The following is a 25,328-nucleotide window of genomic DNA, read 5'->3' on the forward strand; positions in this document are numbered from 1 at the left end:
TCTATTGGAATGCTGTGTGGTCTTCTTCAGATAACAGTTGGTTGGTTATTTGACCTAAGTTATTGAAAAAAGTCATTGTGTTTCAAAACATCAGTGTTGTATAATTTCACCAGACACATATTTTTTTTCTGTTTTTCAAAAATATAGCACGGGTAACTTTCCAGCTCTTTACCTAAAACCTGATGTGGACAAGGTGTGCAAAATGAATCTCTATAAAACTCTATACTAAATAGAATCATAAACATTTAGCTTTAAATTAATTAGTAAGACACAGTAAGACAACTGTTCTGTTCGCTTTGAATACATATCAAAAATACTCTTGAAATCAAGACTGAATTTTCTATTTCTGTGTTTGAAATTACGTTTGGACAAAAAGTGTCTACAGTGCTATTATTTCGATATTTAAATCACAGGCACAGTTTGATACACAGAGTATCCTATTTTATTTCAAAGATAATTTTTAGTGGATTATATGAAAACTGTAACACACTGGATTAGTGCATACTGAATATACTTTCTAAATTTGTTAGCTATTTTGTTAGCAAATCTTGCATAACAGATCCAAAATAACAAATAGTTGAAAATTTAGGCTTCCAGTAAACTGGTAGTAAAGAAGCTTTAACTAATGTACAGACTTTTTTCAATTCAGTATTTGAATTTCTCAAAAGAAGGTTTCTATGTATTGTCTAATTGTTGTCAAGACGTGAAGGCTCAATGTAATCTGACTCTTTTATCTACCTACATGTCTGTTTGTCTGTCTATCTATCATCTATATTTATTTGTAAGATTATTTATTTATTTTTTTCACTTTACATTTCGATCAAAACCCCCTCTCTTAGGATGCTCATGGTCCCATCCTATATTCTTTTTCTTCCTGTTCCCTCTCCCCTTCTCTTTAGGAAAGGGGGCACCCCAAACCACCCCAGCACATGAAATCATGTCAAGACTGAGCACATCCTTTTATGCATATTAATCTGTAATTACAGATAGATTATGTGACATTTTCTTCACATGAAAAAAAAACATTTTTGTTGATGTAAGATTAAGTCCTTTTTCATATGCTTGATATTTTTGGAAAAGAGTAACATAGGTAGCTTTAGTTAAAACATTAAAGAATCTAATTTTATAAAACATTTTTATCAGCAATATACCCTATATAGTAGACAGAATTCTTTTTGGCATACAACTGAGAAGTGAAAGGTTGGAGTATAAATTAAATCTACCAATACTCATTCTATCATTTATGTTTTCATTTGTATTTAATATTTTAATGAGATTTAGATACATTTTCATTTTATTTTCTGAAGGGAATAAAATATTTCAATTGTATCTAAAATATGTATTCATTGATGATTACTTATGTGCTTATTAATCAATGTGATATATTTTATTTTGGATGATTAAAAATACAAAAATATCACATGCTGGAGAGTTTGTGGAGAAAGGGGAACCCCCCTCCACTGCTGGTGGGAATGTAAACTTGTACAACCACTCTGGAAAGCAATCTGGTGCGTTCTCAGACAACTAGGAATAGCACTTCCTCAAGATCCAGCTATACCATTCCTAGGCATATATCCAAAAGAGTCTCAAGTACACAATAAGGACATTTGCTCAACCATGTTTGTAGCAACGTTATTTGTAATAGCCAGAAGCTGGAAAGAACCCATATGCCACTCAGTGGTGGAATGGATGCACAAGTTGTGGTATATCTACACAATGGAATCTTACTCAAAAAACAAAAAAAAAAAAAAACAAAAAAAAAAAAAAAAAAAAAAAAACAAGGAAATCATGAAATTTGCAGGTAAATGGTGGGATCTGGAAAAGATAATCCTGAGTGAGCTGTACTAGAAGCAGAAAGATGCACACTGTATATACTCACTCATATAGACATATAATAGAGGATAAACCTACTAAAATCTGTACAGCTAAAGAAACTAATCAAGAGGGCAAGAGGGAGGACTCTTGCTAAAATGCTCAATCCCTATCCAGAAAGGAAAAGAGGATGGACATCAGAAGAAGGGGAAAAGTGAGAACAAGTCATGAGCCTGACACTGAGGACCTCTGAAAGGCTCTGCCCTGAAGACTATCAATGCAGATGCTGAGAGTTATGGGCAACCTTTGGGCAGAGTGCAGGGAATCTTAGGAAAGTTAGGAAAGAAGTGGGAAACAGTAAGATCTGGAGAGGACAGGAACTCCACAAGGAGAGCAACAGAACGAGAACAGGGGTCTTTCCTGAGACTGATACTCCAACCAAGGACTATGCATGGAGATAACCTAAGACCCCTGCACAGATGTAGCCCATGGAGGTTCAGTATCCAATTGGTTCCATTGTAATAGGAACAGGGACTGTCTGTGACATGCACTGATTGGCCTGCTCTTTAATTACCTCTACCTGAGGGTGAAGTAACATTACCAGGCCACAGAAGAAGACACTGAACCACTCCTGATGAAACCTAATTAACTAGGGTCAGAAGGAAGGAAAAGAAGACCTCCCCTATCAGTGGACTTGGGGAGGGTCATGCATGCAGAGGGTGAAGGAAGGAAGGGATTGGGACAGGAGGAGGGAGGGAACCACAGGTGGGCTACAAAGTAAATAAAGTGTAGTTAATAAAGAATAAAAAATACAATAATATTTCTATTAATATAATTAGTAAATTATTGATTAATGGATGTTGTATGTAACTAGCAGGAATACTAAGTTAAACAAGCAACATTTTATTGCTTCCTTTTATTAAGCAATAAAGATATATGTTAGAATGGAGAATATTTAAAGAGTATCATATATTCTCAATATATGAGAGAAAAGGGAGTCTGGAAAAATGAGAATATGTGAAAGCCACTTTTTTTCTGTTTTCTTCTTTTTTATTAATCATCATTTATTACAATTTATTCACTTTGTATCCCAGATATGGCCCCTTCCCTCATCTCCTCCCTATCTTACCAAACCTTCCCTCTTTTTCTCAAATGCCCCTCCCTAGGTACACTAATAAGAGAGGACCTCCTCACCACCTTCTATCTGACCCTAGCCTATTAGGTTTCATCAGGACTGGCTACATTGTCTTCCTTTCTGGCATGGCAAGGCTGTATCCCCCAGGGTGATGTGATCAGATAGACTGCCACTGAGTTCATGCCAGAGAAAGCCCTGCTCCCCTTACTAGGGTATCCACTTGGAAACTGAGTCTATGGGTTACATCTGAGCAGGGGTTTTAGGTCCTCTCCATGCATGGTCGTTGGATGAGGTATCAGTCTTTGCAGGGTACACAGGACCCAGGTTTTTTGATTCTGTTGATCTCCTTTTGGAGCTCCTGTCCGCATTTTTTTTTTTTTTAGATTTTGTTTTAGGTTTTTGTTTTTGTTTCTATTTTTCTAGTCAGGGTTTCTCTATATAGCCTTGGCTGTCCTGGAACTCACTTTGTAGACCAGGCTGGCTTGGAACTCATAAAGATCCACCTGTCTCTGCCTCCTGAGTACTGGAATTAAAGGTGTGCACCACCATCACCTGGTGAGAAAGCTACTTTGTGATTTTCTCTCCCAACAAACAATTTATGGAGGATCCTCAGCAGCTAGGACACTACAGTTGCTATGGAACTTGTTTTAACAGTTGTACCTCACAACAAGCCCTCTGTTCTTCCTCTGTTTGTAATCTTTCTGCACTCACTTCTGCAGTGACCCCTGATCCACATATGCATAAGTTGTGTGGTAGATATATCAGTTGAGACTGTGTTCCACAACTCAATATTTTGATTAGTGTGATTTTGCTAAAGCGATCTCTATTTATTGAAAAAAGCAATTTCCTTAACAAATGGTGACTACTACATTTATCTGTGGGTATAAGGACAAATATTTGATTTTACCTAAGGATTACTTTCGCTTAGCAAATTGACAACTATAATTTATCCTTCAAGATTCATAATTTCACTAGCCTTGTGTTTCCCCTGCATACATTTTCGGGACTAAGCATGGTCTCATTCTCGTTGAGCAGATATTAAGCCTAATTATTGAGTGGTTGGCTACCACCAGGATGCCATTGTAGCACGCTTGGAGTTGTTCATACATGTTGGTCATTGCTGTAACTGATAGTCAGTATTTCTGGGTAGGACTGTTAGTTGCTATCCTCCTTCGTAAGCTTGCATGGTGCCACCAAATGGTTAGTCCTGAAAACATATACATAGAAGTAACAATATGCAGACTGAGCAGGTTGTATTTATATATTTAGGAACATACACACAGGCACAGACATAAACACACATATTAAGCAAAACAATCGAAAAATCATTATTCAGCGATAATTTAAAATACTATGTTAAATAGGTAATTTGACTTTCAACCTATTAAGATGGCTAAACATTGTTTTGATTTGTGAAAGAGTATATATATATATATATATATATATATATATATGCATGAAACAACAATTAATGAAAAAAAAGGCCCATGAATTTGAAAGAGAACAACAAGGAGTGCTATATTGGAGGATTTAGATCAAGATAAAGAAAAAAGGGAAAATGTAATATTCTAACCTCAAAAATATAACAAAGTAAAAATGGAAAATGTTTTCAAAACTTTGAAATTAGGCTCTATAAAAGCTGTTATAAATATCTGAATTTACATTATAGAAGTAGTCTGGTGCAGGGGATAGTGCCTTAAATGTATAAGGAAAGAATCATTAACCAGTATCTACAATTGAACATTCTGACATTCTGACTTCAAGTATAAGGAACGACTAGCAAGCAAAATTGCTCAAAATAGGTCAAAAAGAAACAATAGTATATTCTCCCCTTTTGTTCACTTTTCTAATTTATTAAGTTGACATACCAACATAACACTGAAAGAATTGTAGTGAATTTGACTTAGATTTTTGGAAGGCAAATTTTAATTATAACCTGTATATCAAAGAAATCTTACATTGTATTTCCATTGTTCATCAAAAAGGAATTCACTCAAACTACATAGTTTTTTAGTCAGCCCTTGACTTCAAGTGCCTTTCTTTAGACATTTCTATTTCATGTCTTCTATAATCTTCAGGAAAAATTTAAGAAACACACATACAAATATAATTTTGATGTTTAGATGTCACTCAGATTTCTAACATAGGAAGGAAAGAAATACAGTTTTACTTTCTAAGAGTTAAATTTTGTTTAACTGAAGTTAAAGTAGTAGTGTTTTCACTCCTGTGATTTATTTTTCATTGAACTCTTGGACACTTAGTTATGAACATTTTCGGGACTAAGCATGGTCTCATTCTCGTTGAGCAGATATTAAGCCTAATTATTGAGTGGTTGGCTACCACCAGGATGCCATTGTAGCACGCTTGTAGTTGTTCATACATGTTGGTCATTGCTGTAACTGATAGTCAGTATTTACATGACCTTGATACTTGCTTTTACCATGTTCTAAAGAAAATATCCAATTAGCCGTGAGTTTTGTAAAAATGCCTGGTATAGGAGCCATGTTACTACATACCCACATGCACAAGACAAAACTAACTTATTAACTTGTCTGAAATGCTTATTTCTTGGCTAGTGAAGCAGGTGCAACAGGTTTTGGGTTTGTTTATTTTTTTAATTTTTTGTTTAACTTTTATTAATTACCCTTTATTCATGTTGTATCCCCCCATAAGCCCCTCCCTCCTCCCCTCTCAGTCTTACCCTCCCCCCTTTCTTCATGCATGCCCCTCCCCAAGTCCACTGATAGGGGAGGTCCTCCTCTCCTTCTTTCTGATCTTAGTCTATCAGTTCTCATCGGTTTGTTTATTTTTAAGTAGTAAGAACTCAGGGATGTGGTCCTTCTCTAAGAAGCAAAAGGGTCTCATATTCTTCTTAGTATGTATTGGGTCCAGAGATGTGTCTGATTTTCATCCAATGATAAACAACCTAAAGGAAGAGCTGGTCTTAAACATACAAGAGGCTTACAGAACACCAACTAGACTAGACCAGTAAAGAAATTCCACCTGCCACATAATAATCAAAACACTAAGTCCACAGAACAAAGAAAAGTAGCTAACGCTGCAAGGAAAAAAAGGCCAAGTAAAATATAAAGGTAAAACTATCACTTGACTTGACTTCTCAACAGAGACTTTGAAGGCCAGAAGTGCCTGAGCAGATGTCATGCAGACACTAAGAGACCGTAGATGCCAATCCAGACTATTATATCCAGTAAAGCTTTCAATCACCATAGATGGAGAAAAAAAGATATTCTATGTCAAAACTATTTTTTAATGCTACTAATATTTTTTTTATTTTCCTCATCAAACCCTTTTTATTTTAATTATACTTTATTTACTTTGTATCCCACCTCTAGTTCCCTCTCTCCTCCCCTCCCCAAGTCCACTGGTAGGGGAGGGTTTCTTTTTCTTCCTTCTGATCCTAGTCTGTTAGGTCTCATCAGGAGTGGCTGCATTGTCTTCCTCTGTGGCCTGGTTAGGCTCTCTCCCCTCAGGGGGAGGTGATCAAAGAGCTAAACAATATCTTTGTGACAACCATGCCCTACAGAGGATACTAGAAGAAAAACTCCAATCCAACAAAGTCAGCTGCACCCATGAAAACACAGGATATAGATAACTTCACAACAGCAGAAACAGGACTCAACAAAACAAAACAAGCACATAATCATACTATCACCAACTCCACAATAAAAGGTCACTAATATTTATCAACATCAATGGACTTAACGCTCCAATAAAAAGATACAGGCTAATAGAATGGGTACAGAAACAGGATCCAACATTCTGCTGCATTCAAGAAACATACCTCAGGAACAAAGATTGACACTACCTCAGAACAAAGGGCTAGAAAAAGGTTTTCCAAGAAGGATCCTGGGGTAGTCATTCTAATTTCAAATAAACAGACTTCCAACTAAAATTAATCAAAAAAGATTGGGAAGGACACTTAATTCTCATCAAAAGAAAAATCCACCAAGAGTACATCACAATCTTGAACATCTATGCCCCAAATACAAGAGCACCTGCATTCATAAACTAAACCTTATTAAAGCTTACAGCACACATCATCCCAACTTAATCGCGGGAGACTTAAACACCTCACTCTCACCAATGGAGTAATCATTGAGAAAGAAGCTAAATAGAGAAATCATGAAGCTAGCAGACATCATGAATTTGCTGGTGGGAATTTAAGCCTTGATATGGGTTTGTGGCTAGTCTTATTGTAACTTGTTTGAGCATGCTTGATTTTATACCCCTGGGAGGCCTGCTGTTTTTTGAAAGGAATGAAGAAGAGGAGTGTCTCTGGGGAAGAGGGTAGGTAGGTGAGAGGGAATGGGAAGAGAGGAGACGAAACTATATTATGTTTCTCATATACCATATGAGAGAAAAATAACTAAAGAAAAACTCACATGATTTTAGTGAGGTGAGTAAGTCAACACAGAATCAAAACCTTATAGTTTTGGGTCTTTCCTTGTAGAGTCCAATAAATTAGTAATCTTAGTATCAACTATTATTGCATTATTATATTAAATAACATGTGTTATCTTTTAAAACCCACAAATTTTGGCTTACAGGGCTGTGCAAGTTAATTTCTAATATAAAATGCATTCAAAGGGAGTCCAAGAGCAGAGTATTTTCTTCCACCTGATCCTTTTATTTCCCATCTTCGTGTGCCTTTAATGGTGTGTTAAGTTATTAGGATTCTCCTATTGAACTGTCCAACTGAAGAGACAAACCTCTGAGCAGCTCTGAGTATGTTTAGACAGATTCTTTTGAATGAGTTGGGGATATACACACATGGAAGTGTGCATAAAAAGTACACACACAATGCCCTCCTACTAGCTTATGAACAGAATGAAAAATTTAAAAAGAGGAAAAACAAAGCTGAGCACAGGCATCTGCTGCTTTCTCCTTCTTGAATGTAGATACAGTGTGCCAAAATACCTTCTACTCCTATCCTACCTTTCCTGCATCTTCTGGAACTGTAAGCCAAAACAATCTCATTCTCAAATTGCTTTTGTGAGTCATGTTGTAGCAACAAGAGAAGTAAATAATGCACATACTTTATTGATTTTATTCCATTAAGTAGTGGGAGAACAAGAAACTTTAAGCATTTTCTCAATTGTTTTTATTAAATGGTATAAGATTAAACTGGTTTTAGATAAAGAAATATATACTATATAAAAATTGGCTTTAAGAAATGGATCCTAAGACTGTTTTTTATAATCCCTTTATTTCAATGTTTTGCTATTACCTAAATTTATTAATAATTTTTATGAATAAAGATTTCTCAGAGATCAAGAGATTGTCGGATAGGTAACACACTTGTCTCAGAAGTATGAGGAACTGCCTTTGATCTTCAGAATGTATGTAGAATGCAGGGTATGGTGGCACATGCGCACAGTCCCAGAATTATTGAAATGTAGAGACAGGTGACACCACCTAGCCTTGACTACTTGGCTAACTAAGTTCCAGGCCAATGAAATATTTTGTTCAGGCTGTGTCCTTTGGCTACCTACGTCACACATGAACAACCACAAACACAAATGGTCACACACAACCCTCCCCACTTCATACACAATAAATGTTTTAATTAAAAATACTCATTTCAGTTGGTATAGCATACAAATCTTTCTACTTTTCTTTAGAAACACTTTTGATTAAATAGTATTTTACTATTCTTTCTCTGAAGCATAATAGTAATAATGAGTAATAATCTACATACTATTGATAACTAGAGCACCTGCATATAATTTCTTTAGTAAAAAACATTGATATTCTGTTCTGGAAAAAAAGGCAGAAAGGAAGGAAGCAATTTGTTATTATGCTTTTTATCAACATATGACATTTTTAGCATTCACATAAAATCAGCAGAATTACTCTGCATTTCACAGGAGAAATATATAGTATTTTCACTTGTCTATACAATATTTATTAAAATTATGTTCTCCAGAGAATTTCCTATGATTTCTGAAAGTATAAATTTATTCAGTCAACCATATAACAAAAGCTACATATGAATCTCTAGTATTGTATCCTTATTTAATACACAGGAAATTTACATATTTTATTTTACTCCTCTTCTTGTATTTTTGTACATAATTGTTTAATAGCACTAGGCATTCTGACCTTCAGAAGACGAAGTCTTTAAAAGCGAATTTTACTCAGAAAAAAGCTTAATTTTGGATACAATATAATGTTGCCACATAAAAACTGAACATATATCCTCAAAAATTCTGCTTATTAAAATTGTAATGACTATTGATTATTTGGTTATATGTGGACATTATACATGTATGTAAATATTCATGTTTTCTTTATCTCTACCTGTAAGCATGATCATTGGCAATACTTTAATTAAACAATAGTTCTCTAACTTACATTTGTCCTTTATCTGTAATGTCAATATAACATAAATCTTAATTTTTCCACATCTCTAAGGTAGTTCTCTTTAACATGAATTATTTCAGATATCGTAACTTATATAAGACATCTATTATGAAGAGAAGTGTTTCATGAATTACTCAAATATTAAATCACATAATATGCGGAATAATTCTGAGCTATGCGGCGTTCTGACCTTGATTTTCAGGTAAGTGCATTGAGAACTAGAGGACTATATAACTGTCTCAAGACCTTGCAGATGGTACCCAGTGTCAACAAGACTCTAACCCAGGTAGTCTCACTCGATCTCTACCTTTGACTTTCACATTTTGTTTCATAGGACAGACAAGCAGTTGATAAATTTCTCTAAGGTCAAAAGTTGGAAGCTTTGATTTTATTGGGCTTTTTGCCTAATACTTTCCTCAGTAGGTAAGAGACCAATTTAAAAAATCTGTTTGAACAAGTCTTAATAGAAATAAATCCCTGTGGCAGACTTCTCTTTAGAATGTCTCATTTTATTTTTCAGGATTTGCAATTAAAATTATTTCATCAAAAATTAACATTGCAATTTAATAGGATGAAACCTGACTTTTATTTTTGTCTTGTAAAATCTCTCACTAACCAAACAGAATTGTGTGGCTTTTTGTTATGTTTGACTTCACCATTTCTATTACAAAAGCTCTCTCTCCATCACCATGGGCATGAATGTTAAGAAAAAATTAATATGGTTTATAGCAGTAATCCTCTTAAATGCTTGAGACTTTGCCAGCTTTCAACTAACAAGCCAGTTTATTAACGGCTGAGGTCCTACAACACTTGGGGATTATTGTCTGGGTCTGCTGACGAGGCATCACTAGTGACCAGTTTGTAAAATGCAATCTGCTATTTTATTTCACAGTCTGATCAATGACTGAAAACTGATGGAAGTACAAAAATCACCTTCCTAACCTGTGAAAGAGTCCTGCAATACATACAAGTGAATAGGTCTTTTTATGTGTGATTAAAGGTTCTGATTATTACCTATGTAAGTTATCTGGCAGCTTTTTTAGGAGGGCTTTTGGTTTGATCAAGTAAACTTGAAAAGAACATCAAGATTAAGAAAAAAATTAACATTACCTTTAACTAAAAAAAAAAATGACAGCTCTGTCAGAAGGCTGTCTCTCCTCACCTGATTCTTAATATGGAGTTTCTGACAAGTGTAGAGATTTGCCTTAATTATTTATTCATTTCATTGAAACCATCTTCATCTGCTTTAAATTTCTAATAAGTCTATTTAAATAAAGAGAATCCTATTTGAATGTTGATTTTATACTTTAAAAATCATGAAGGCATCTGCATGAAGCAATGGTAATGATTGTATCACTAAACGGCCTAAATAAGAATATTAATTATATTAGCTACTGACACGATAGGATTTTAAAACACATTAATTTAAAATAGATACAGAATATCAGTGGATTAGAAAATAATATTAAGCCATTACTGATGCTAAAAATAATGAAGGTCTACTCTGAAAAGGAAGAAGAAAAAAATACAATTTGTTTACTAGGCTTCTTAATGGACCAAGGCAGGATACATAGGATGAACGCTTTCTTTTGACACAGTGAGATAGTTGTTGCCTTGTTCTGGGCGTTCAGGTCTATACTGCAAAGCCAGGCAGGCCTTTTGCTTCAGCACCATGGTTTCCTCATTTGATTTGGCTTGCAAAATTTGATTATTACAAAAATTATTACAAAATTAAATCACCAATAGCTCCAATATAGAAAGCCTTTATAGCTGTTTCTCTTTTATTTGTATTGGTTGATTGATTGATTGATTTGGCTTGATTTGTTTTCCCCTGTGGATATGTTGATCACAGAACTTTTTTCTTTTTCATAAATGTCCTAGTTCAGCAAGAGTTCACCTACTACCTTCCATTCTTGGCAATAGTTAACCTTTCATTTATTTATTAAAATTAAATTTAAAACACCGGGGTTTAAAGTTAACACAGTCCCTTTGAAAGACAGAGGAGGAAGTTAGATTTGTGATATGTTACTCTTTTTATTGTCAAGTAGTACCTAAGGATTTTGTTCTCCTGTTTTTAAATAAGATTGAGATAAAGTAAGGAAAGCTTTTCCTTGTGTTCACTCCTCTATAAAGAGAGAGGCACATAAGTTTGAATAATATGGAAATGTATTGCGTGGTGTATAAAGGTCAAGACAAAATAGTTAGAGACACAGAAGGCAGGTACATTAGTTTATTTATTTATTTTTTTATTTATGAGTTTTAGTGAGAATACAATAAACTACAAGGTTCTTTTAAGTGCTCAAATTTTATTTTTGTGAAAAACTTTTAGAAGAAATAACCTTCAACTTTTTATGTTTGAATTGTTTTGCCTAGTTAGTTGCTTAATTTCTGGGAATTGAATTAGAAGAATTAGAATTTCAAAATAACTTTCAGTGTTTTAAGGCATTTTGTCTTCCAAATTTCTGAGATGTTATTAAGCTGTCCTACATTGTTGGAAAAAGTGCATTTATTTTATTTTATTTTATTTTATTTTAATAAAATATTTTCATGCTACAGTCTTGAAGACACTAGGAAAATTCAGCATGATATTCTGAAAAATCAAGATTTACACATATGTATAGCTCTATTCTGTTTCCCACTCTTTTTCATGGGAACAAATCAAGACATTTCATTCTACACAGAATTGCTGAAAATAAATAAATTCTAAATGTTACACCTAGGATTCTCTAGTGATATTCTTATTAAGTGTTACTTTTTGTCTCTCTTCCACTTTATTTTACTTATTGATATTAAGATTTGATTTTTCTAGATACATTTTTAGCACTTACTCAGAATAATGAATTTAAATTTCTTTTAATATATAAATATATAGGAACTTCTTATCAACACACTACAAATCATGATGAGAAACTGTCATGTGGAATTTACGGTAATTTTATTTATTCAAGATGACACTAGAGGTACAAATCTAAATTGAATTAAGAAGTTAGAAGTTTCTGAATAAAAGAAACATCAAAAAAGAAGAGGAAAACAATCTAACAGGCAATGGTGGCACATACCTTTAATGGCAGCATTTGTATGGCAGAGGCAGGTGCATTTCTGAGTTCAAGGCCAGTATTGTCTACAGAGAGGTCCAGGAGAGCCAAGGCTACAAAGAGAAACCTTGTCTTAAAAATCAAACCAAACCAAAACAAAACAAAAAAATCTAAGCAAGAGCACAGTTGGGGCGACAATAGCAGATACTTAAAATTTTATTATGAGATCAGAACATTTTACTTAAAGTTATGATGCTATTGAATGGTGAATTCAGTATGACTTGCTATACCAACTAGATAAAACACATTGCTGCAAAAAATTAATCATGAATTTTTTAACTTTTATATTTTTTATTCAAAGTTCTCGATACAAAGTTACATGTGATTCGATGAACAGCATGACCCTACCATAAAAGAATTTAAACATTAGGCAGCAATAAAAGCATTTGTACTTTGACTTTGTTGATGTCAAAATAAAATGGAAGAATCACTGTATGCATTTCTAATAATTACTGTCCCAAAGTGGATATTTTCCTATTCTATGAAAATAGATATATATTATCCTTCAACAGTATAGGAAAGAGCATGCATTAAAATAAAGTGTTCAGAACAAAGAATATAGATGTACGCTTTTGGGTATAGTAAACTTGTGAGTTATAAAGTACAGATTCTACAGAACACTGAAAATGACTTTATTTTTTTCTCTCCATATAAACACACAGACACAAACACAAACACACACGTTATGTTTGCCAGAGTCATAAAATACATATATGTATATATATACATATATACATATATGTATTTTAATATATATATATCAATTGTGTGCCCACAATTTCAAAGAGGTGGAAGCAGTTTACATCCTGTGAGACCATTTTTTAATACTGGTTTTTGAAATGTCGCTGTCATCTGCAGTGTGTCTTAATCAAGGGCAGAAGGCATTATAGAGGAAAGTGTAGGCACGCCACTGTGGATAACATCTGCTTAACAATGTACGCCACGATGTACTCACCAGCACTGCTTACTCCACAACTTGGTTGAGAGCTTTTTTAAAAATGTTATTTACCAAGGAATTATGTAACAATTCCTTCCAAGCCTCTTAAGAATCTGATCAAACTGAACCCAGGGTTGCAGAGACATGAAACGATAACAAAATTGGCAAGGAGAGAAAAGCAGATGAAAATAAAAGGTACAGAAAGTCCTGCATAAGTCCTGATATTAGTGAGGATTTAGAAAAAAAAAAAAACACTTGGCTTTTACTATGCTATACTAAAAAGTGGGTCCTTTGTTCATTGTTTTTGAGATTAAAACAGAAAAGGAACCTGAACTCCCTGCAAGATCTTTCTCTGAGAGCCTTGTGACAAGTGATCAAATCATTGAACACTTCTTCCTGAAAAAAATGATGTTCAGATCTAGTCTAAGTATGCGTCCTGTGACAGCAAGAACATCCGTTCCTCTGTGTTGACATTCGTTCTAATAATAGAAAACGTAGATGGAATGTCTGACACCACCACACTGGAAAGACTGTGACTTTATATCTGTGATACAAAATTCTTACTAATGGAAATGCCCTCATTGTTTAAAAAACATTTTTTTAACTTACGATTACATATTTACCAAATCTGTAATGAATGTGGTCCATAGAATCACACTGAAATGCAAGCAGACAACGGTGGTAATTAAATTCTGTACATGCTTTGTAGTCATACCACAGCCCTCCCCCATGGTGCATTATGATTTGGTCATATTCCTTAAATAAATACCAAAATAGGCCTTTATTATTTCTATAAGCATAAGTCATTTAAATTGTATTAATATTTTGAGCCACGGATGTAGTTTAGAGGGTAAGGGCACTTACTGACGACCTGGCTTTAATTCCCAGGCCTCAAATGGGAGAAGGACAGAATTGACTCCCACAAGATGTTCACTGACCTATACAAAATATATATATAAAAATGCAATAAAAGCTTAAGAAAATAACATTAACCTTTTGTGGTGGAAAATGTAACAGCAGAACAAAATCAGTATAGCATAAAATGGTCTCATATGCCAGTCACATGCTGCCAATTTAACTTCAGCCAATTAACCACCTGCTGAGACACAATTTCTTAAAGAAAATTCTAAACATCTTATCACTTACTGTAAATATTTCAGTATGTAACACTGAAAATTATATAATCTTTAATTTTATATATAATTTTATTTCTCTCTCATGCTCTCTGTGTATGTGTGTGTGTGTGTGTGTGTGTGTGTGTGTGTGTGTGTGTGTGTGTACTGCATCTGTTTATAGGTGTGAACACACCAATGCATATGTGTGGAGATCAGAGCACAACTAATAGAAGTGGATTCTCTTTCCAGACTGTATCTACAAAAGAAGTCATGTTACCACATTTGGATAGGAAACATTTTAACCCACTGAGCCATCTGGTAGGTCCTACAATATTTTTTATAGAAGTTAAATTCAATATTGTGAAATTTTAACATATTATTAGTAAATGCATTATATCGTCAACTAGGCATTTCCATATTTATGAAGGTTTAATATTTTTATTCTTAGAAAGCCTGTATAATTAATATATAGGTACACCTCCATCTCTTTTAATAGTGATGTTTTTTTCCTTCCTCTACCTACCCTTTAACTCTGTCTTTCTGTCTCCTCTATCTCTTCCTTCAAACCACAACACCAGTTCGCTATCTTTTCTACCCTCCCTCTCTCCCTCTCTCTTTCTCTCACTTTTATTTTAGATGAGCTCTCTCACTATATAACCTAAGCTAGCCTAGGGTCAGGTTTTTTTTTTTCACTTTCTTTACCACAATCAAGAAATAGAACAAAAATAAATCATAGCTAAATAACTTTTAAAATAATTATATTGTTAACTTGTGAACAAAAATTAAATCTTTGGAAGAACCGCCAGTGCTCTTAAGCTCTGAGCCATCTCTCCACTGTTGACTTAACAAAATGACAGCCTACATACTGGGAAAGGATCTTCACCAACCCTTTCACTGACAGAGGGCTGATATCTAGAATATATAAAAAACTAAAGAAGTTAAAAAACAATAAATCAAGCAATCCAATCAAAAAATGGGGTACGGAGCTAAACAGATAATTCTCTGTAGAGGAATATAGAATGGCAGAGAAACACTTAAAGAAATGCTCAACATCCTTAGCCATAAGGGAGATGCAAATCAAAACCCTAAGATTTCACCTTACACCCATCAGAATGGCTAAGATCAATAACTCTAGTGACAACACATGCTGGAGAGGTTGTGGAGAAAGGGGAACCCTCCTTCATTGCTGGTGGGAATGTAAACTGATACAACCACTTTGGAAATCAGTCTTGCACTTTCTCAGACAACTAGGAATAATGCTTTTTCAAGATCCAGCTATACCCCTCCTAAGCATATATCCAAAGGTTGCTCAAGAACATAAGGACATTTGCTCAACCATGATCATAGCAGCTTTATTCTTAATAGCCAGAACCTGGAAACAACCCAGATGTCCCTCAGTTGATGAATGGATACATCAATTGTGGTACTTTTGCACAATGGAATACTACTCAGCAATTAAAAACAAGGAAATCATGAAATTTGCAGGGTAGTGGTGGGATCTAGAAAAGATCATCCTGAGTGAGATATCCCAGGAGCAGAAAGACAAGCACGGTACATACTCACTTATAAGTGGGTACTAGATCTATAAATAGGATAAACATACTAAAATCTGTAAACCTAAAGAAGATAAACAAGAAAGAGGACCCGGGGTAAGATGATCAATCCTCACTTAGAAAGACAAATGGGATGGACATTGGAAGTAAAAGAAAACAAGTAACAGGACAGGAGCCTACTGCAGAGGGCATCTGAAAGACTCTACCTAGCTGTGTATCAAAGCAGATGCTGAGACTATAACCAAACCTTCAGCAGAGTAAAGGAAATTATATGAAAGAAGGAGGAGTTAGTATGACCTGGAGAGGATAGGAGCTCCACAAGGACCAAATATATCTGGGCACAGGGGTCTTTTCTGAGACTGTTTCTCCAACCAAGGACCATATATGGACATAACATAAAAGCCCTGCTCAGATGTAGCCCATGGTAGCTCAGTATCCAAGTGGGTACCTATTAAGGGGAACAAGAACTATTTCTGACATGAACTCAATGCCTGGCTCTTTGACGGAGCCTTCCCCCTCCTCGACGGAGGAGCAGCCTTGCTAGGCTACAGAGGAGGACATTGCATCCAAGCCTGAAGATACCTGATAAGCTAGGGTCAGATGGAAGGGAAGGAGGACCTCCTCTATCAGTAGACTTGGATAGGGGCAGGGAGGAGATGAAGGAGGGAGGATAGGATTGGGAGGGAATGAGAGAGGAGCTACATCTGCAATACAAAGTAAATAATCTGTGATTTATATAAAAAATAAAAATTAAATCCTTTATATTCATTTCACTGAAGTAGAGAAGCAACTGATGTGAAATAGTTTTTACTAAAGACTGTTACCTGAAGAAATCTAAACTTTTTGAAGCACAATGAATGCCAAAATTAACCAACTTGGAGTTAGTTATAATTGATTTCAGTGTGTGAATTGTTGACTTTTCTGTTTAAATTTTCCATATGTTATTTCATACTGTTCACAACTTAGGTGGATAGTATTACTTAAATTTTACTGAAGCAGAATATGATTTTATAAACCATTCTGCTCTGAAGGAAAATGAGGTTTTAAATATTTCCAGTATTCACATTCTTTTATATAAAGCCATCATACTTTTTTTCACAAAATGTTATATGATTGATACATGCTATAAAAGAGAATCATGGTTAGCCATATTTTAATAAACTAAATATCAGGGAAAATCTCTGATAAAAGTTTAATTAGTTCAGAAAAATAAACTAAATCACATCTCAGAAGTACTGATGAGATTAATTATATTGAAATCAAAGGTACTGCTAGACTTAACCAAACATTTTGTCACAAATAAATTGCCTTCTTTGTTTTTCAGAGCTTAACTGTAATTTTTAAAATGCAATTTTAATTGGAATCAAACAGAATATTACAAACCTAATTTTCTACAAGAATTTCAAAATTACATGAACTGTGTCAAACTGGTTGTATTACACCTGCCTCTCCACCATGGTGTGTGTGGGTGTGTGGGTGTTTGCATACATACATACATGATATCATCAATGTGACAGAATTTTAGGCATTATGGTTTGGTCCTATAGGCTGAATATTTGCATCCTTCAAAATCCATGCAGTAAAATGGAGTACCCTCAAAGATGTTGATACTGGTGTGTGTGTGTTTGTGTGTGTGTTTGTGTGTGTGTGTGTGTGAATGTTAGGAGAAGATTTAATATTTAGACAAGGACTTCAATGAATCCAGATGTGCTAAAGTTGTGTACTGTTTTCTTGCTGTCAACCTTGTGCAGATATTAATTGATAGGAGTTATTTAGAAATCATAAAGTGTGCTCACACTTATTCCAGGTCTTTGGAGACTCATTTTTGGTGTTTCCAATTTTCAGAATTGAATGTTTTAAACAAATATCCGTATATTGTAAGTTATAGTAAAGTATATTAAGTAATTAACCTATCAATTTTTATACTTTCAGTTTTAAATGACCATAACTAGGCATTTAACAGGCTGTCTATAAGAGTTCCACAAACCTAAATAGCTTGTGCCAAAAGTCCATTGAATTTTTCTGGTTTACAGAAGTCACAGAAGCAGATGATAAGTAACTCAATAAAAACAACGAAGTACCAGTCATGGAGATAACCTAGAACCCCTGCACAGATGTAGTCCTTGGCAGTTTAGTGTCCAGGTGGGTTACATAGCAATGGGAAGAGGGACTGCCTCTGACATAATCTGATTGGTCTGCTCTTTGATCACCTCCCCCTGAGGGGGGAGCAGCCTTACCAGGCCACAGAATATGACAATGCAGCCACTCCTGATGTGATCTGATAGACTAAGATCAGAAGGAAGGAGAGGAGGACCTCCCCTATCAGTGGACTTGGGGAGGGGCATGCGTGAAGAAAGGGGAGGGAGGGTGGGACCGGGAGGGGAGGAGAGAGGGGCTTATGGGGGGATACAAAGTGAATAAAGTGTAATTAATAAAATGTTAAAAAAAAGAAAAAAAATGCAATGGCCCCAAATTAGTTTTCCTTAGTGTATTTTTATTTTAAAAGTCAGAATCAATATTTCCAAATTTTTAATAGTTTTAATATTTTCTTATATTAATAACAAATCACAGGTATGGATCCCAGCCATAGGCCTCTCCCTCATTCCCTTCCAATCCCTGGTGAGGGGGTCCTCCTTCCCTTCCATCTGACCCTAGCTTATCAGGTATCTTCAAGACTGGCTGCAATGTCCTCCTCTGTGGCCTAGCAAAGCTGCTCCTCCCTCAGGGGGGGGGGGTGTCAAAGAGCCCGCCATTAAGTTCATGTCAGAAATAGTCCCTGTTCCCCTTACTAGGGATCCCACTTGGATACTGAGCTACCATGGGCTACATCTGAGCAGGGGTTCTAGGTTATAACCATACCTGGTCCTTGGTTGAAGAATGGATCTAAACCTACCAGAAAGAAAAAAAATGACCATAATAACATAAGATATTTAATCAAGGCCTTACCCTGAACTGAAGAATAGTGTATGTATATGTGTGAGGGGGGTATTTGTGGGTATGTGTTTCTTTTGTTTGTTCAGATTATATACAAATAATGTGTTTAATTCCTACTAAGACAATCAAGAGTAATTTCATTTATTAAAGAATGTAGACTAGACTGACTTAGAATATTCTATAATATAAACTTAAAACTCAATATAAGTTAATAATCAATTATAGACTCTAAATTATAACAACAGTAAACTAATGTAATACATAATTAAACAAAGTCTTGAGTACTTTTCTGCGAATTACCTTACTTTCCCTGTACCGGGATGAACACCTAACAGGATTCCTTCTCTACTACAGACTCGTCTTTCCAATGCAGCACCTATGCTGATAAGGTTAACATTTTATAGACTGAGATGCAAGACTATTAATTCTAATACCCATAGTAATATTTGATACAAAAAAGGATTTGTTATGAAATAGAAGTAATTCTTTTTAATTTTTAATATTTTTCTTCACAATTCATTCATTATAAATCCCAATGAAGCCCCCTCCCTCCATACCCCCAGTCTCAACCTCCCTCCCTCTTCACCCCACCCCTTTCCATTAGTCCACTGAAGGGGAGTTCTCCACTATTGCCATCTACCCATACCTTGTTAGGTATCATCAGGACAGCCTGGATCCTCTTCCTAGCCAGAATATGGAAACAACATAGATATCCCTCAACAGAGGAATGGATATAGAAGTAATTATTTTTAATAGGTTATTTTTTTAATTTTTATTTTTTGTAATAATTACATTTTATTCATTTTGTATCCCAGCTGCTACCACCTCCCTTGTTCCCTCCCAACACCACCCTCCCTCTCTCATCTCCTCCCATGCTCCTCTCCAAAACCACTGATAGGGGAGGTCCTCCAGGACCTCCCCTTCCATCTGATAGCTTATCAGGTCTCCTCAGGCCTGGCCACAATGTCCTCCTCTGTGGTCTGGCAAGGCTGCTCCTCCCTAGGGGGCTGGGGGGAGGTCAAAGAGCCAGGCACCTAGTTCATGTCAGAGACAGTCCCTGTTCCCCTTAAGTCCCTGTTCCCCCTACTAGGTAACCCAATTGGACACTGAGCTACTTTGGGCTACTTCTGCACAGGGTTTCTAGGTAATATCCATGCATGGTCCTTGGTTGGAGAATCTATCTCAGAAAATAACCCTGTGCTCAGAATTTTTGGTTCTGTTGTTCTCCTTGTGGAGATCCTGCTCTCTCCAGGTGCTACTATATTCCCCTTTTTACATAAGATTCCCTACATTCTTCCCAAAGTTTGGTTATGAGTCTCAGCATTTGCTTTTATACACTGCTGGGTAGAGTCTTTCAGAGGGCATATGTGGTAGGCTTCTGTCCTGTTTCCTGTTTTTTCCTTCTTCCAATGTCCATCTCGTTTGTCTTTCTGAGTGAGGATTTCTCATCTTATCCAGGGTCTTCCTTCTTGCTTAGCTTCTTTAGGTGTACAGATTTTAGTATATTTATCCTACATTATATGTCTATTAGCCACTTATAAGTGAGTACATACCAGGTGTGTCTTTCTGTTTCTGGAATACCTCATTCAGGATGACCTTTTCTAGATCCCACCATTTGCCTGCAAATTTTACGATTTCCTTGGTTTTAAATATTGCATAGTATTCCATTATGTAAAAGTACCACAATTCTGTATCCATTCCTCAGTTGAGGGACATCTGGGTAGGTTCCAGGTTCTGGCTGTTACAAATAAAGCTGCTATAATCATGGTTGAGTAAATGTCCTTGTTGTGTTTTGAACAGCTTTTGGATATATGCCTAGGAGTGGTATAGCTGGATCCTGAGCAAGTGCTAATCCTAATTGTCTGAGAAAATGCCAGATTGATTGCAAAAGTGGTTGTACAAGTTTACATTCCCTCCTGCAATGGAGGATGGTTCTCCTTCCTCCACATCTTTTCCAGCTTGTGTTGTCACTTGAGTTTTTGATCTTAGCCATTCTTGAGGGTATAAGGTGAACTGTGAGGGTCATTTTTATATACATCTTTCTGATGGCTAAGGACATTGAGCAATTTTTTAAGTGTTTCTCTGCCATTCTATATTCCTCTAATGAGAATTCTGTTTGGCTCTGTACACCATTTTTAATTTGATTACTTGATTTGTTGCTGTATAACTTTTTAGTTTTTACATATTCTGGATATCAGATCTAGGGTTGGTGAAGATCCTTTCCCAGTCTGTTGGCTGTCTTTTTGTTCTGATGACCGTGTCCTTTGCTTTACAGAAGCTTTTCAGTTTCATGGGGTCCCATTTATTGACTGTTGATCTTAGAGCCTATGCTTTTGGTGTTTTGTTCATGAATTTGTCTCCTGTTCCAATGAGTTCTAGGCTCTTCCCTACTTTTTCAAGAAGTAATTATTTTTTATTTTAATTTTTATAATAAAATCTTTTTAATTTTTTATTAATTACATTTTATTCACTTTGTATCCCCCCCTGTGGTTCCCTCCCTTCTCCCATCCCAATCCTTCCCTTCCTCACCCTCTGCATGCATGCCCCTTCCAAAGTCCACTGATAAGGGAGGTCTTCTTTTCCTTCCTTCTGCTCCTAGTTAATTAGGTCTCATCAGGAGTGGCTGCATTGTCTTCTTCTGTGGCCTGGTAATGCTGTTTCCCCCTCAGGTGGAGGTAATTAGAGAGCAGGCCAATCAGTTCATGTCAGAGACAGTCCCTGTTCCTATTACAATGGAACCCACTTGGATACTGAACTGCCATGTGCTACATCTGTGCAGGGGTCTTAGGTTATCTCCATGCGTAGTCCTCAGTTGGAGTATCAGTCTAAGGAAAGACCCCTGTGCTCAGATTTTTTTGGTTCTGTAGCTCTCCTTGTGGAGTTCCTGTCCTCCCCAGATCTTACTGTTTCCCACTTCTTTCATAAGATTCCCTGCACTCTGCCCAAAGGTTGCCCATAACTCTTAGCATCTGCATTGACAGTCTGCAGGGCAGAGCCTTTCAGAGGTCCTCTGTGTCAGGCTCCTGACTTGTTTTCTCCTTTCCCCTTCTTCTGATGTCCGTCCTCTTTTCCTTTCTGGATAGGGATTGAGCATTTTAGCAAGAGTGCTCCCTCTTGCTTAGTTTCTTTAGGGGTACAGATTTTAGTAGGTTTATCCTTCTATATGTCTATATGAGTGAGTATATACCTTGTACGTCTATCTGCTTCTGGGATAGCTCACTCAGGATGATCTTTTCCAGAGTAATATTCCACTGTGTAGATGTACCACAATTTTTGAATCCATTCCTCCACTGACGGGCATTTGGACTGTTTCCAGCTTTTGGCTATTACAAATAAAGCTGCTACAAACATGGTTGAGCAAATGTCCTTATTGTACTTGAGCCTCTTTTAGTTATATGCCTAGGAGTGGTATAGCTGGATCTTGAGGAAGCGCTATTCCTAGTTGTCTGAGGAAGCACCAGACTGCTTTCCAGACACTTTGAGAAATGTTCAACGTCCTTAGTCATAAGAGAAATGCAAATCAAAACAACCCTAAGATTTCACCTTACACCCGTCAGAATGGCCAAGATCAAAAACTCAAGAGAGAACACATGCTGGAGAGGTTGTGCAGAAAGGGGAACCCTCCTCTCCTGCTGGTGGGAATGTAAACTTGTACAACCACTCTGGAAGTAATTTTTAAGCCCAAGGTTCTGACAGTCCATTTTATTTTTTTGAATGTTCAATCTCTTTTTCATTGAAAATAGGAAAACTATTATTAAGTACTGCAAAGGAATACTTACTTGCATTGTTTTGAATTATAGTCAGTTACAGAGCAACAGATACCATTACATTACCATGTTTACTAGACACAGAATTAAAATTGGGAAGAAATAATTTAACATTATATGTAATATTTTGAATTATTATAAAATAGTGATGTATAATGTATAAATCAATAATTCACCATACAGACAATTTTGAGTATGTCTTGATATATTTAATTTTGCTGTTTTTGTTTATAAATATATAATATATATACTCTTACAGCATTTAAATGATAATGTATTGTGATGCATTCATGAGGTAATCCAGAAAATAAATGTGGTAGACACTTTTAAATCCTCGTGAAAACAAAAAATTGATGACAATTGTGCTATGATGAAAATTTTTTTTCATTGTTAAACATTTTAAATTTACTGGTCATATGTTTATTTTCATGAGAAACCTGTGTTTGTATTACAGTGAAGAAGCAACAGCAATTCATATAAAGAGATCATTCAAAAGAGAATCATCAGTAGAATTCAAGAATACTGTAGCATACTGAACATTATCTAGTGTCTAAATTCATGTCTTAGTTGCCACTTTCAGTTATTTTCTCTAAATTATAGTTGGGAAGATATTTCACACAGATAACCATTCTTTGTGATTGGCAATCAATTACGGGCACAAATTCTGGTTTAGAGTGAAGATACAACTTCACCTTTATGTATGTGTGTGAATTCAGGCACATGATTTCAGTTCCTTTTCTTTTCCAAAGCAAAAGACACACTGTGTCATGTCTAAAATATTTTCTTCACCCTAACCTTTTAAAATTATTATGAGGCCAAAGAGTTGTGGTGATATACTAGTCAGCTTTTTGTCATTACAGCAGACATTTGAAATCAAGTCAAGTAGAAGAAGTTAGGAAGTTTTATTTCTCCATCAGTCTTATTTGAGGTGGGGGGGGGCATGTTGCAAAGACAAGGCAGTACATCGGGGCTATGGATGCCTGGCTACACAGAATTTCCTACCTCTGACTGAAAAGTAAAAAGAGGTAAAAGGAGGAGGGTGTCAGCACACTGTCCCTTTGACAGAATGCCCTCCATGACATGAACACTGCTGCTAGGACACCTCATATGGGACTCTACCTGGAACAAGCTTTTACCATGTACAGTTCTGAGAAACATTTACAGTATAAACTTCAAAGGGCCCAGGTTCAGTTCACAAGCGTTGGTCAGAACACTGCTATGCAGTAGAGAAAGCTAAAGGCAGTCTTGTAAAGATGAAAGGAGGGAGCTAGGGTAGGGATTAGGGCCAAGATTGCAAGTCTATGCTTTTTGGAAAAGTTGAAAAAAAAAGATTGATTTATAAAGAAAAAGGCAAAAGCACTAACGTCACTTGAAGATCCATACAGCAATTTTACCTATAGCATGACTCTTCACTTTTATAATCTTGGATATAAAATCTATAATTATTCACAATTTCATATTCATTGCTGGTAAAGAATGACATGTCTAAAAACATGAAATGACAAACATCAAATTTGCATTTTAAAATTTTCTTCCATCATGTTCTAATATGAAAAGTTCTAAGGATGGAAGACGAGGTAAGGAAAATTCAATGTTTTCCTCTGCTTATACTCATTCAAATGCTTATGGCAGACCTTTGTGAAAAGCAATTCTAATAAAAGCCAAATCTGTTAATAAGAGTAAGAACATAAGATTCCCTGCACTCTGCCCAAAGTTTGGCTATAAGTCTCAGCATCTGTGTTGATACCCTGCAGGGTAGAGCCTTTCAGAGGTCCAACTTTGGTCAGAGTGCAGAGAATCTTATGAAAGAAGGGGGAGATAGTAAGACCTGAAGAGGACAGGAGCTCCACAAGAAGAGCAACAGAACCAAAAAATCTGGGCACAAGAGTCTCTTCTAAAGCTGATATTCCAATCAAGGACCATTCATGGAGATATTTTAGAATCCCTGCACAGATGTAGCCCATGGCATTTCAGTATCTAAGTGGGTTCCATAGTAATGGGAACAGGGACTATCTCTGACATGAACTCAGTGGTTGGCTCTTTGATCACCTCCCCCTAAGGGGGGAGCAGACTTACCAGGCCACAGAGGAAGACAATGCAACCATTCCTACTGAGACCTGATAGACTAAGATCAGAAGGAAGGAGGGTAGACCTCCCCTTATCAGTGGACATGGGGAGGGGCATGGGTGGAGAAGAGGGAGGGCAGATGAGATTGGGAGGGGAGGAGGGAGGAGCTACAGGGGGGATACAAAATTAATAAACTGTAATTAATAATAAAAAAGTATAACAACATATTCTTTCTCAATGCAGTACCTCCATTCCTGTCAATTCCATGTAGGCCTAAGCTATTGAAGTCCTATTACCTGTAAAAACTGGCAGGTCTGAAGTTGATGGTTTCTGGTGGGGAGGAAGTTGTTATCTTCATTGATATAGTAACCCGGGTCAGTTACTCCTCTTCCAGTGGAATAGCTCCATATTCATTCTCATATGGCAGACTTGGTTAACTCTAGGGGATGAGAAAGTCAAACTGTGGACAACGCCAAAAGTCAGAAAAGTAAGTCAGGGATTTGGTTGAATAAGCGGGTCATATTAGTAT

This window comes from Psammomys obesus, unplaced genomic scaffold (genome assembly GCF_907164565.1).
Source record: "Psammomys obesus unplaced genomic scaffold, mPsaObe1.curated_primary_1811, whole genome shotgun sequence".
NCBI classification, from domain to species: Eukaryota; Metazoa; Chordata; class Mammalia; order Rodentia; family Muridae; genus Psammomys; species Psammomys obesus.